Raw genomic sequence first — 13392 nt, 5'->3', positions numbered from 1 at the left:
CAGGCTGCCATTTCTTTTCACCGTATGTTTGCTTTCTGTGACAAGACTAACTTAGAAACACATTGCGTTTGTAGACTATGAGATGTGGAAATGATTTCAAGTCCTACAGGTCTTTGCAGATGTAATCTTGTCCGCGGGATGACTACAAGGTGTGGGCTATTTGCGTTAACAGACTTGCAGTGAAGCTTGCAGGTTAATCTTGTGCTATATTGCTACCCCATAGAGAACAGCGACTGCAGTAGGAAAGCCAGGGCTGTGCTTTATCCATTAGAAGTGCTGAGGTTTTATCAGCCAGGCAGGCAACTGATCAAAATATTTTTTGTGTTGCGAGGCAGTTTGAGATCTAAACATAAAAGAAATGTAACCTTAGATTGTTCTTCGCTCTGTGCCTCCTATTTAGAATTAGTGCCCAGCTGTCTCACAGATGTTTCCTGCCAGTACTGACAGTGTCTTTGCCACGTGGAGTCCAAACATGTCCCGGAATTATAAGCTAGATTCTTTCTATGGCACAGAAGTCTTTGAGGGCCAGGTTTTATCAAAATGAACTTGTCAGAATACAGACTTCCTTTATCAAACACTTCCCATGCTGATTTCCCTTGTTTTCAGCAGTCCCTTGGCTAAAGCAAGGTGCATCACACCAGCCAAGAGCAATGTGCCTGGTCTGCTGCCACTCATCCATGCCTGGAGTTCTGCTCTTTGCTGGTGGCTTTGCATTTGTCACAAACTTTTTGTTTTCTTCTCAGGTTTCTTGTTCTCCTGTGGCAGTTCATGTGAAAAGCCTGGCTGGCTTTCTCTTGCTGGTATAGGATAAACAATTGTATGCTAAGGGCCAACTACAGAGCCAACATCGCTAAGGGTTGCTGTAATTGCTGGTGTTGCTTCTAAATTTCTACCTGTTAGTGCTGATCAAAGCAGCTTCCTGCCTTTCCCCTCTCATCCTCAGGACTATTTCCCTGTTCTCAGGTTGGCTTTTTGTGAACCGTTTGGTCACTGATCAATATAAGTCATCTAAAATTAATTTCAGTGAGGAGTACATAAGAAATTGGTCTTTATAAAGCTCTCAAAGAGTACAGACAAAGCCTCTTGTATGACAGGTTACATTTAATTTGCTGTCTAATGCACAGTTTTTTGAGTAGGAGGAATATTCTCAGGCTTTGCTGTAACCTGGTGGTTCTTGGAGACCTCACGTGTTCCAGATGTAACTTGCTATAGTGGAAAAAATGTCACCATGCTGAATCTTGCATTGGTGAAGGATGGAGGATAGTTGTAAACATGGAAATGGCAGAGGTGAGCTGAATGATAAGCAGTGAATTTGCATAGGTGGGAAAACAAAAAAAATTGTTAAAATGGAAGCTAAAACCACAGGAGTACAGCAGATTGTAGTGGAATACAAAAAAGGAGAAAGTATAAAATGTGTTTATATTTTAGAACCCCATCATAGGATAATTTAGAGCATAGGCTGTTACACTGTGAAGCAGTCATGCAGCAAAGAGAAGACTTAGGGCCATCGTTTCTGTACGGCACTTGGTCATATATCAGTTGTTTGTAATATACTGCTAGCTTTCAGAGAAGAATATTCTGCTCCTCAAGTGAGAAGACAGGTAAGGAGGTGCTCATTATTTATGCTCTATCAAGAGATGGGGATGCTCTCTGGGAGGAGAGGGCTGTAAGAGCAGGCACGTATCACCCAGGTGATGTCTGTGTTCATAACCAGAGGCCTGGCACTTCTCCCCAGCACTGAAATGGGCTGTAAATTGGGTAATAAAGCAGGAGATGTGTGCCCATAAAATGAGCCCAGCTACTAGGAGAACCGTTTGCAGAGTGTGTGCTCGCAGCTGTAATCCATCCATACTGCCAGATTTTGTGATGCCTCCCCTGTGCTCACCTCCTGCTACCTGTGGTGGTCTCCCAGGTAGATTTACTTGCAAAATAAAAAAAAAAATACAGGACAGTAAATGTAAATTGCTGTACTCAAGTCATTTACTCAGTCCTATGTTTTACTATAGACCTTGGATGAAAATAGATGTATGTTTGGAAAGCCTGGTTGCCTCATCACCATGAGAGTGAAGAATTGTTGGATAATAAATACTGCAAATTAAAATACACATTAACACTGCATTTTTCATAACTGTTCAGAATTTCAGACCGGTTGTAGGCTTCCTTTACTTTCACTGATACCAACTTGGGCACTTGTGTAACAATACAACCTCGGTGTTTACCCAGCCTGGGCTGGGAACACCCAAAGACGTTGCTTGACACTAAACCCAGATCTAGACCCGTCTAACACAGCAGCTCTGACTTCATTTTATTTTGTCAGAGGAAGGGATGACATAACCAGACCTTTCTTATCCAATGGTGATCCAAGGGCACATAAGGCTGCATCGGGTTGGGGTGGAAGGCTCAATCCCTTCAGCAGCCCCGTGTTTCACTCCAGCTTCCTAGCAGGAAGTCTGCTTGCAAGGGAGAACTGATTTTCCTAATCTACCCCCCTGGTGTGCTGTGGGGAGGTAGGCTGTTATCATAAACTGTTGTCACTGCAGTGATGTGGCTGTGCTATAATCACCTGCTTTGCTTTTCATGTGTCTGTCACCAGATGGCTGTTGTTGATGATTTATAGTGTTATATTTCAGACCTCATTAACCAACATAAGAGCATCTATGTGCTAATTTCATTCTGTCAAATATTATTTGTAATAAACATCCACGTAGTTTCACCCACTGGGGTTTTATTGACTAAAACGGTAATAAGGCTGATCTGGTGGCTCTGTTAGTGAGCAGGCTGAGTGGATACACCCCCTCGCAGCCCCCACGTGCTCAAATAACCTTCCCTGCTCAGCCCCTGTCAGATGGGAGCGAGCCCTGTTCAGCAATGCCCTCTAAAATCAATGAAATAGCTCCACTTAAAGCCCACCCCTTTCCCTGGTAATCTGCAGTGTCTTAAAAACATGCTGATAACAGCCCCCTGTGCAGGTATTTCCTTATCTGAAGGGCTTGTGCCGGTGTTCTCAGCTTAGGCAACAAGATGTTATTTATTTCAGGCAGTCGAGGTACTGTCTGTCAGCAAAGCAAGGCCAACAGCCAGCCCTCAGCAGTCAGAGCACACAGCGAGCCCCACAGCTCCTGCCTTTGGGACCCAGGTCCCTTATCGGGGATGTTCCACTTGCCCCAAGCTTTACAGTGGCTGGGGGTGACACCCTCAGCCTACCTGATAATGTCCGTGCCACCAGACCGCAGCATGGATATGTGGTTTCTAGGCAAGATTTGGGAGGAAAGGCAAAGTTTTAGGAGAGCTCTTAGGGTTCCTTTCAGGCCTGGGTTAATGCTGTTGTACCAACAGTTGGATCAGCATATGATGCTCGTTACTGAAGGCCGGCTGTTGGTGTAACGTAAATATCAATAAATCCTGCTGGAATAGCAATTCCATGTTTAGGCCTAGCCCCAGTATTTAGGAAAATTGGATAGTGTGTATTTATTAAGGGCTCCAACTGCTGTGGTGCGATTGGTGCTGCTGATGCCCGTCTAGAGGAACAGATGGCACTTCTCCTGGGTCTTCTCACTGCTGCCACAGGCGGGGAGAGCCCCTGTTTAAGGGGAAATGTAAAAGCACTGTTTGGCAGCTGTTCCCCCTGGGGCTTGGGATGAGGAAAGGAGCCTGGATGTCAGGTCCCTGCTGTCTCTAACCCAGTGCCTGTGACTACTGATGTGGATGGACCCTTTGTATATAGGGCAAAGCTAGGAAATGAACATTATAAGTCTTCTGTGTGAGTGCTTTAGCCTACTCTTGTGTTTTACTACAGCTGGGACAGATTCCCTGAGAAGGAGGGAGATTTCTTTAATGTCAGCAGCTTGTGCATTGCCTCCCATGCTGGTATGTGGCCCTGCTGTGGGGCAGAGCATGTGGCACCCCTCTTGTTGGCACCCTCACAGCAGAGCTCTGGCGCTTGCTGAAGTGGTCACGTCTCATTGCCAGACATTACTGATTCCAACTCTCTTAAAATCCCCCTTGCAGGATTTTCTCTCTGCTTTGTGAGGCAGACCTAAGCAGCGTGCCAGCTGTTCGATGTGCTCTAGTGGCAGCTTCTGCCGTGAAGTGCTGCAGAAGAGGGGCACGGCGGCCTGCAATCCTGAAACCTTCGTGTTCCTCTGTGGCTGGCACTGGTTCTGCCATTTGGTTTCCTAGCAAGGCTAAGTCTAAATAGTTTATGGTCTGGGATCACTCCTGCCCTGAAAAGGTTATTAAGAGGAAAGTAACTTAAAGGAACATCTTCCATTTTTTATTATTGAAAATAGTTCTGGAGGTGACCACCACTATCTGCACGTTTCCAAAGGTCACAGGCCTAAAATTATTCAGGATTTATTTTTATTTTTTTATGCAATGTGAATGCATAAGTCAAACTTCAGTTACGTATAAAACTCAAATACTGAAATATTGAAGATGAACCAGAAGTACTGAAGCAAATAGGTTTTACTGCCACGAAAGTCTGTTAACGACAATAGTGTTGATATTTGCTTTATACATGTGCCCTTTTAACTTGGAAAACTTGATAGTAGCATTTCTTTTTTTAATTTTCATGTTTTATAGTTCATTTTACTTCTGCAGCATCTTTGGTTGTCGGATGAATGAGTAGTACACAGCGGCTGGTGTGACACAGCTGTCCCTGCTGCAGCCCGTCTTGAAGTGACACCGCTCACACTTTGCCTACTTGCTTTCCCAAAATGTCCCCGTCACTTAAACATGGCAATTTAAGGAATACCAGTCGGATGTTTCTTAGTGCCATCTGTCTGAACATTGCTTTTGCTAGGGAGTCAATTAATCTCTGGTTTTCCTTTGCAGAGAATGATGGCTGCGCTCTGATGAGAAAGGCACTTGATAATTTAATGGGCATTTTGTCTTTTTTCTAACGAGCTGTGTTGATTTCTGAGAAGTCTGCTATTCACTGAGTGAGGGAAATGAATGAAGTAAAACATTAGAAGAGCCATTAATGTGAAGGATGTTTAATCTCTGCAAACTAAAAATAAAGCTTGTGAGCTATTTGGTTTATTAACATTTGAATGATAAAGAAATTTGGAAAAAAAATAGCATTGGTGAATGCCAAGTTTTTCAAAACCAAGATGGTGTGTAAGGAAAATGGCAGCTTTTTAAACTAAAAACTGTTTTGAAATCATGGAAATAATCATGTTTTGACTTTTGAAGTAAGAAAAATGTTTCCCTGGCAGTGTTTGTGTTGTAGAAGGCTTTCAAGGTCAAAATCAAAAGGTTCAATCATTTTTCAGTGCTTCAGTTGGAATGAATCAGTCCCGGGCTTTGACTTTTTGACATTTTCAGTGTACAGAAGTTTTTTGACCGTCTTCTGTTCTAGAATATGGAGAATCTTCAAAGTCTCAAATGCGATAGGGTCGGAAAACCTGTTCCCACTCCAAGCATTCCAGTGCTCGAGTGGTTGGTGCTTGGCTGAACTGGGGGGTTCGCTGCAAGAGCTAGGCAGTGCTTTAGCTGGGGGAGGTGACTTCTCCGTGTGCTGGTCACCTTGAAGATCATCCGGAATTACTTTTTTTTTTTTTTTTCCCAGTATTGACCCCTAGACAGGTTGGATTTTATGGAAAACCAGCAGCCAACTCCAAAAAACAGTCAGTTTAGCAGTTAGAAAACAAATCAGACTTTATTTTGTTTATTTTAGAGCGACGTCAGCACATCTGTGCAGTGGAGCAGCAAGGTTTGTTGGCAGATGGCAGGTCTGAGGCTGATAACTGCCCCCAGAAGAGTCTTTTGGGACGTGGGAGAGCAGAAAATAGCCGCGTGGTCCTGCTGCAGGAGTGTTTTCTCATCCATGAAAGGTAGCTCCACCTCCAGCAGGACTGGGGCCAGCACCTGCTTAGAAATTCACTGCAGCTTGAAGCAAGGAGCTTGTTTTTGGAGATACCAGAGCAAACTGCATGCCCTGGGCTGGGACAGAGGGCTGCGGGGTGGGGGATGCTGTGCTACATTTCTGGCTTCAAAGGCAGTGTGTCCGGCTGAGTGCAGGCGACTGCAGGTCCATGGTGCAGCTGCTTCGTCCCCCTGGCTGAGCAATGGAGGTGAGCAGGAGCCATGGGCACCTGGGGAGTCCTGGAGGCTGCTGAGTGGTTCCTCACATTATGGGGAGTGAAAAGCAGGCAGGGAACAGCTGAGATTTGGGTCTCTGTCCTTGTAATGAGCAGCAGACGCATGGGGTAAGGCTTCCTGAGAAGTGGGTGCGCATACAGGATCCCCGCTCAGCTGAAGCAGTGTAACCATATTCTTTCTACTAAAAAATGTTTTTTCATTTTTTGTTTGTTTTTATCAAAAGCTAATAGCAAAGAGGGTGAGGGGAAGAACAGGAGGCACGGTGACCCTGTCCTGCACTAGCAGGTAGCTCTGTGGTGCTTCTGGGACCCAGAAGATCTGAGTTTAAGTCTTCCTTCAGCTTTCATCTGCTCCACGCAAAATGCAGCAGCTGCTGAAAGCTGAGAGCACGGCATGCCAGCGTACTCTTGTGGGCAGTTGACTTATTAATGATTTAAGCCTTGTGGGATGGAGACTGATATCAGGTGAGTGATGAGCAGGGTGTGGGTGTGCTGCAGGGAGAGGGAGAGGCTGCAAATGAGCAGCACCACAAACAGGTCAAGGCAGGGACTGGGCAAGAAACAAAAGAACGGACCGGGAGGAGGAAAGCCACAGCTTTACATTGCAGAAGCCTTGTTTCTCTTGGTGTTTTAATAGTAAATATTAAATATGGCAAGTAGCAAACCGTCCGTATGGGGCCACATTTTTTGTTTGCTGTATATGCAAAAATGCAGCCGGAGGGGCTGTCCTGGAATGGCTGCAGTGCTGGAACCACCTCATTTTGGCACCTGATACTTGCCTAACTGAACAGAAATACTGCAAAAAGTCTCATTCCTCTGTCACAGCACTCTTACACGGTAATGCACGAGACCATAGGTTTGTGACTGATAGCATGTTTTTATGAGCAGCCACCACTCAGCTGGTGATACAAGAGCTGCGGTGTGCTGGCAGAAGAGATGCACGTTTCTGCCACGTCACAGTGAAAGCTTAAACATCCCACGCACAATCCCTGAACCTGAGCTTCCACCCCAGCAGGAGGTGCCACAAACTGGCACAACCCTTTTGGGGCACTGCACTGTGTTGGGCCCCGGGTCACGCTGGCACTCCTGTCCTGTGGACGCTTCAGGGCACTGAGTTTTATGTAGCAGTAATAGCGTGGTATCCGTACAGATTTACTGTTTCTATATTCTTGAAGTTACAGTTGTTTCTACTGAGTCAAAGGCCTGAAACATACAATATGATAACCTAAGACTAAACTCTGATGCTTTTAGATGGTGCATATGTGAATGCCAGAGAAGATCAGTGCCTTTTAAAACTCTCTTCAGGTATTGTTTTTTGCATGTCTGAGAGAAGGTGATAGGACTTAAAAGCAGTCACTGGGAAATGAAGTAACGTTTACCACTGCTGGGACTATGCTTGAAGCAAGAGAACCCCGTGGCAGTTGGACTGATTTCATGTTTGGGACACCGAGGACATGTGATGTGGCCATCTGCCAAAAGTTTCTGTTGGCTCTCAAGCAATGCTGCAAGGTAAAACAATAACATAAGGTCATCAAACAGCAAGTAATGCTGCTGCTGGCAGCTGCACAGAGGCTGGGAATATTTGCACGGCCTCTCGGGATCCTGTTGGCAGTGCCCTGACAGAAAGGCCAGGTCCGGGCACCTGGAGAGGGTACCCGGCTGCCAGGCTCAGGAGCTGAAAGGTCCTGTCGTGGTGCTGGTGCTGGCAGTGACCGTGCTGCTGCCGTTTGCCTGTAGGTTAGTTCTCTGAACAGGATTTTTCTGAGCAGGAGGAGTCTTGTGGCTGGACTCGGTCTGGCAGAAAGGACAAAACTTTGCTTAAGTCATTTGCTGAAATGTATCATCAGGCACTAGAGGACCTGCTACTGGGCTTATAATGTACATTTTAAATTGCATTTTATATAGCAAATCCCCTCCCCATTCCTTCTCTCTCTAGCTGGGAAACAGCATTTTTAAGTTGAGGAAGGGGCTGTAATTCACCTTTTCCAAAAAGCCCTTCTAAAACCTACGCACTATTCAAACCCTGCTTTTAAATGTCCCTCTCACACAGTGGAGCCAGATCCCAAAGCCAGCTTAGCGTTATTCTAATTTGGAGTGATTAAAATTTATGGGGACTAATCTGTTGGAAAGCATATGTCAGAGCGGTGTTCAGCTGATCAAGTACAGTACCTGATAAGTTTGAGTGATTCTGCTCTGTGATCTATAGCCTGATTTTCATGGAAGGTATTTAACCTGCAGTTATGAGAGTAGAAAGAAATAATAAAACCCGGTGTAGGCTTAAGGAAAAAAAAAAAAAGATGAAGTCAAAGTTATTGAAAAATAGCTGGTGGGAAAGGTGAAGATGTTATGTTAATAACAGGAACCAACAGCCCTGCTAAACCGAGGGACTGGGAGGCAGATGTGGAGCTGAACTGCCTGAAATTCAGGCAGCTGAGGTGACAAGATGGCACTCCATCGAAACTAATCCTGTTCAGGGGCACCAGAAAGGATTTTCAAGGCAGGTTTTTGCAGAATTAGTAACCTTCTTTGAAACTCCTGGGGAGCAGCAAGTTGCTCGGCAGGATCGCTGGGCTGAGGCATGCAGCAGGCTGATGAGCTGCCCCCACTGCGGGGCTGGGTGCTTTGGGCATCCCGGTTGCTTTGGGGCAGCTCGGGCCACCTGGACTGAGCTGGGGTCTGAGTCCTGTGGCCATGAAAGTGGCAGGTCACAGATGGAAAATCCAGCTTCAAATCCTGCCTGGCTTCTCCTGGACAATTCCATACGAGAAGACATTGTGTGTGCCATTTTTTGGGTGCTTCCCATCCTGCTGAACTGCAACTTACTCAGATTTGTTCAGTTAATGTCCCGTGCAGTGCTAAGCACAGTGTGAGGAACTCGTTTTATGCCTTTGTGCAATGAATCAAGCCACCCTTTGCCGTCACTGTTTGTTGAGTGCTGTTGAGGAGAGCTGGGATAGTTTGCTTTAGGAGGAAGAAATGTGCTGATGAATCAGGAGCAGTGGCAGGCTCCCAGAAGGACATGTTGTCCCTTCTCTTTAATAAGGCGTCTTACATTGTAACCTTCTCATCATTTTTAATAAGCTCTTGCGCTGTCAAGCAGCACTTGGCTATTTTTCTCATTTTCTACCTGCTTATGAAAAGGGCTTACAGGAGATGAATGATGAAGAGGAGACGCTACGAGGATGGCTACTCCGTGCAAGCAATCAGGCGTTTGGTCCATGTGGAAGTGAGCTTTCTCTGTTTGTTTTTTTGTCTAGTATTCCAAAATAAGTTGCTAACATGGGGAACATTCCCTGATATGTATGTATGGCCCAAGCTCCTTTCCAAAGTGGGCTCGAGGTGGGGGCTAGGTGGCTGGCCAGGTGTGAACTGAGGAAGCAAAGCATGACTTACCCTATGCATTTTCCTTTTTTTTTTTTTTTTTTATCTTTTCTTATGTTTACTGGAATTGTACCGGTGCTGATAAGTGAGAACATGACCCTCCTAGCTAGGTGTGAGCACATCAGTCAGTCTTTTTCATGAGCGTTCTTCAAAAGGCTTAAGGACGGTATAAAAATGATTCATGTTTGAATTCAGTCTGAACACTTCGTCACTCTGAACTGGAAACTCTTGTTCAAAACTATTCCAAACAGTTCTGTGAAAGAGAAATTATCCAGCAGATATTCCTTACTCTGTCTACCATGGGGTGATTTGTTACAGCAAAATGAAACTGTCCGGCAGTAATAATTTCAGAAAAGAAATCATCTTCATCAGTGCAACGAGAATGTGGTCTTTATAATTTATTATGGCAGCACCAAAGAAATCTATTGCATGCACCTAACTCTTCGAGTTGGAGAGATTTCCTACAGCTTTTGTTCCCTTCCCTCTTGCAGGAGATTACCCTGGCCCAGACATACCGGCAGTGCTCCTCCACACCTAGCTCCTGGTGATCAGCAGGGGCTATGTTACTGGCTCAGGGTCACACAAAACAAACAAAACTTATTTTTCCTATATTTATGGCAGCTGGCTGTAGCAGTGTCTGTAAGTGCTCCCCAGTAGGGGTGAATCCCATGGGGGGGGGGGGGTTCAAAACTGGCCTCCAGAGAGAGCCTCTTTCTGCCTTAAGTAGCTTATTAAAGTATAAATCTCTTTCCAGATAGACTAGGTTGACCCTTGCAGTGTGTTTCCTGTGGAATAGTTCATATCATAGCTCATAGTGATATTTTTGTTTGCCCGTAGGGATGAATGTGTTGTTGCGATCCTTTAGTTTGCAGTGTGTTTGAAAGAGAAAGGTCTATCACGTATTTCTGCTTCGTTGCTCTCAGAAAATTATCAGTCTTCTGCTTTAATTAAAGGCTCACATAGCTAAACTTAGTATGTTAGTCAGCAATATTTCTTAAAGCTTTGTCTTGGGTAAATATATTTTTTATTACAGGAATGACTCAAAAAAATAAAGCTCTTTGAATCAAAACCAGCAGTTAAAGGGTCTGAAACACATTTTTGAGACCAGTGAGCTTTATGAAGGGCTGCAGTGCATTCAAAACAATTCCTAGTAGCTTTTCCACTGCAATATTCCTCTTCTTCATGATGCCAACATCCCAAATCCTTTGCTTGATTGAGAGGCTGCCTTTCATCTCACACAGCCAAGGAAAGCTGATGTGCATCCCTACAGCACATGCCACAAACGTGAAAGAGAAAGGAGCTGCATGCCCTAAACCAGTCTACCCTTGTACATCCTCACCTGGCCCCAAGTATTCAGAAATATTCCAAGAAAGCTCTCCTACAGCAAGGTCAGGGCGACGGCATGTGGGGACACTGTCATGGGTCATTGAGGGGGTTGCTGTAGACTTGAGAAGAAAGCAAGCCCTGCTTGGAGGGAGGCAGGAGGCAAAAAGCCCCTTCCTTCATGCTGGCATGGGGCAGTGCAGCTGCACACAGGTAGCACAGATGTGGAAGTACCAAAATCAAGGTAGAAATAATCCCACCTCCACCTGTACGCTGTCCTTGGAATTGTAATTGGGTTATTACTGTGTTGAAATGTGCTTTCTGCTTCTTAATGTGTTTATTAGGCTGGTGGTATATGATCTATTATGTTCTTAATTATTTTCTTGCTCGTAAGTGTCTGGATTGTTGTAAGTGATGAGATAGGGCAGTGTAATGCTGTCACTTAGGAACCTTAACTGAAGTGAAGGGCTTGGCTTTTTAATACAATTTATATTTATGAGAAACTAATATAAGATGGTTTTACATTTTCAAAGTACTATAACTAATATAAGATCATGAAAATAATGATGGTCAGGTTTGTCAGGATTTGGTCAGAAATTATGTGAGCAGAAACTGAGCGGCTGTAGGACTTGGGTCCCAATTTTGCAAAACACTTTAGTATTCATTTAATTTTGTGGGCAGGGCTGTTGTCCTGTGTTAAGTCCCAAAGTCTGAAGAAAGTTACTGAGTATTGATTGAGGGCATGAGTACCGAACATGCTGTGTTCTGTAAAACAGGGTTTGATCTAGGGCAGGATTGAATAGATAGTGAAGCTGGTGTTTGAATCTTGTATTTATTCTCAGGTAGCCTTACTTGCTGAGCGTTTGCAGAAGATGCATGCGAAGAGTGTGCTGAGCACGGCAGGATTAAACTGCCTTTGAATTTGATTTCCTAATTTCTCTTGGGGTTTGGTTTGTTTGTTTGTTTTCCCTGCCACTGTGGGTGAAAATAAAGCTCAAGTGGCATGTTTGGTTGTTACAGTCACAGAGTACCCTGAATATCAGCAGCTGTCATCCACACAAGGAAAAGAACCAGTTTGGTACTTCTGGAAGTAATGAGCCCAGGGGACAGTCATCACTGCTATTAATACATTGAGATGTTCGGAATGTGCCCGTAAGTTACTCAGCTTCAGAGCTCCTTACTCAGTGCTGCATCTGGTTGTGAAGTTTCATAATGAAGTCATTCAAAATTAAGTGGTTTGCAAAAAAACAAATCCATTTGAATCCTTAGTATTCATTTTTTTTTATTTCATAACAATTTCAACTTCATAGTACTGAAGGCTTTGCGTTTGTATAGCAATGTTTTTATTCTTTAATTTCAGTTCAAGAAAAATACAAAAGTAACAATATTTGAATCCCTATTTCAAACTGCTCACTGGCAAATAAGTTTTCCCCAGTATAAATCAAGGTGTTGTCAGAATTCACTTTTCTCAAATGTCAAGGTCAGCTAGAGGTTTGTAAAATTGTTCATGCCAAGAGAAACTAACGAACCAGTTAAGAGACTGATAGAGAAGTTTGGCTCTGAATATGTTGGTTAATCATCTGAGAGTCCACTAAATATTATTTTGATTACTTTCTTGACTTTATTTCTGTATTTAATTTGAATAAATGTGAGTCACACAAACTAATTTTGCTATGAGACATGTCTCTGAGTCCTCTTGGAACCTTTTTTAATTTTATGTTAAATATAGACTAACTAGCATGCAGAATAATCACAGCAGTTGCTACACAGGTATTTTAGACATATTGATGTAGATGTAGCATAAAATTGGAATACATGCTGTACTTTAAGCTACTCAAGTGAATGGATAGCTCCAGGTGGACTTTGAAAATGTTATGAGGTGACCATTTCCCAACGATTAGGACCCAAAATGCTGCCATAGCTCTTAGAACTTCACTCTCACGTGTTGGCATTGAGAGGAATGTGGGTTCAGTCAAGGCCATCTGTGGAAACTTCATCAACTCAGAGCTTTGTAGATCCAACAGACCCTCGAGGGGCAAGGAGCAGGCAGCATTGTTGGTAAGAGCAGGGTCCTCTAGAGCCTGGGATATCTGAGGTCTCTTTCCTTGGCTCACTCAGTCTCCCAGATTTATTTTCAGTTCTCTGTAATCACCTTGAAGTCTCTTCTTGGGTTGTTTGAACTTCACTGACTCACTGGAGAGGTAAAACAAGACCTGGAAAGGCTGTTTTCCTGATGAAAACCTTCAAGACTGGGCCGTCTCCTCTCCTGCTGTACTGCACTCCAATCCTCTCAATTTTCACCAGTGCAGAGCAAAATCACAGGCTCCGTTTTCAGCACCAGCTCCCTTTGCCAGCTCATGAAAAAAAGTTCCTTTTTCCTCTTCTAAATCCAGCTTTATTCCTCCCTTCTCAAGAAGGGGAATTGAGGTTTTAAGTCAGTAGCCTTACTACATCTAAGGGATGGTAGAGGCAAGCGGTGTAATGCTGTTGGTAACTCAAATACACTCCTCTGAGAGCAAGCCTCCCCTCGATAGGCGCTGCTTTTGCAACCCCATGCACATGCTGAAGCTTTCCAGCAGCGCTTAAA

Source organism: Cygnus atratus, chromosome 13 (assembly GCF_013377495.2).
Source record: "Cygnus atratus isolate AKBS03 ecotype Queensland, Australia chromosome 13, CAtr_DNAZoo_HiC_assembly, whole genome shotgun sequence".
Lineage (NCBI taxonomy): Eukaryota > Metazoa > Chordata > Aves > Anseriformes > Anatidae > Cygnus > Cygnus atratus.
This window is presented reverse-complemented; position numbering follows the sequence as displayed.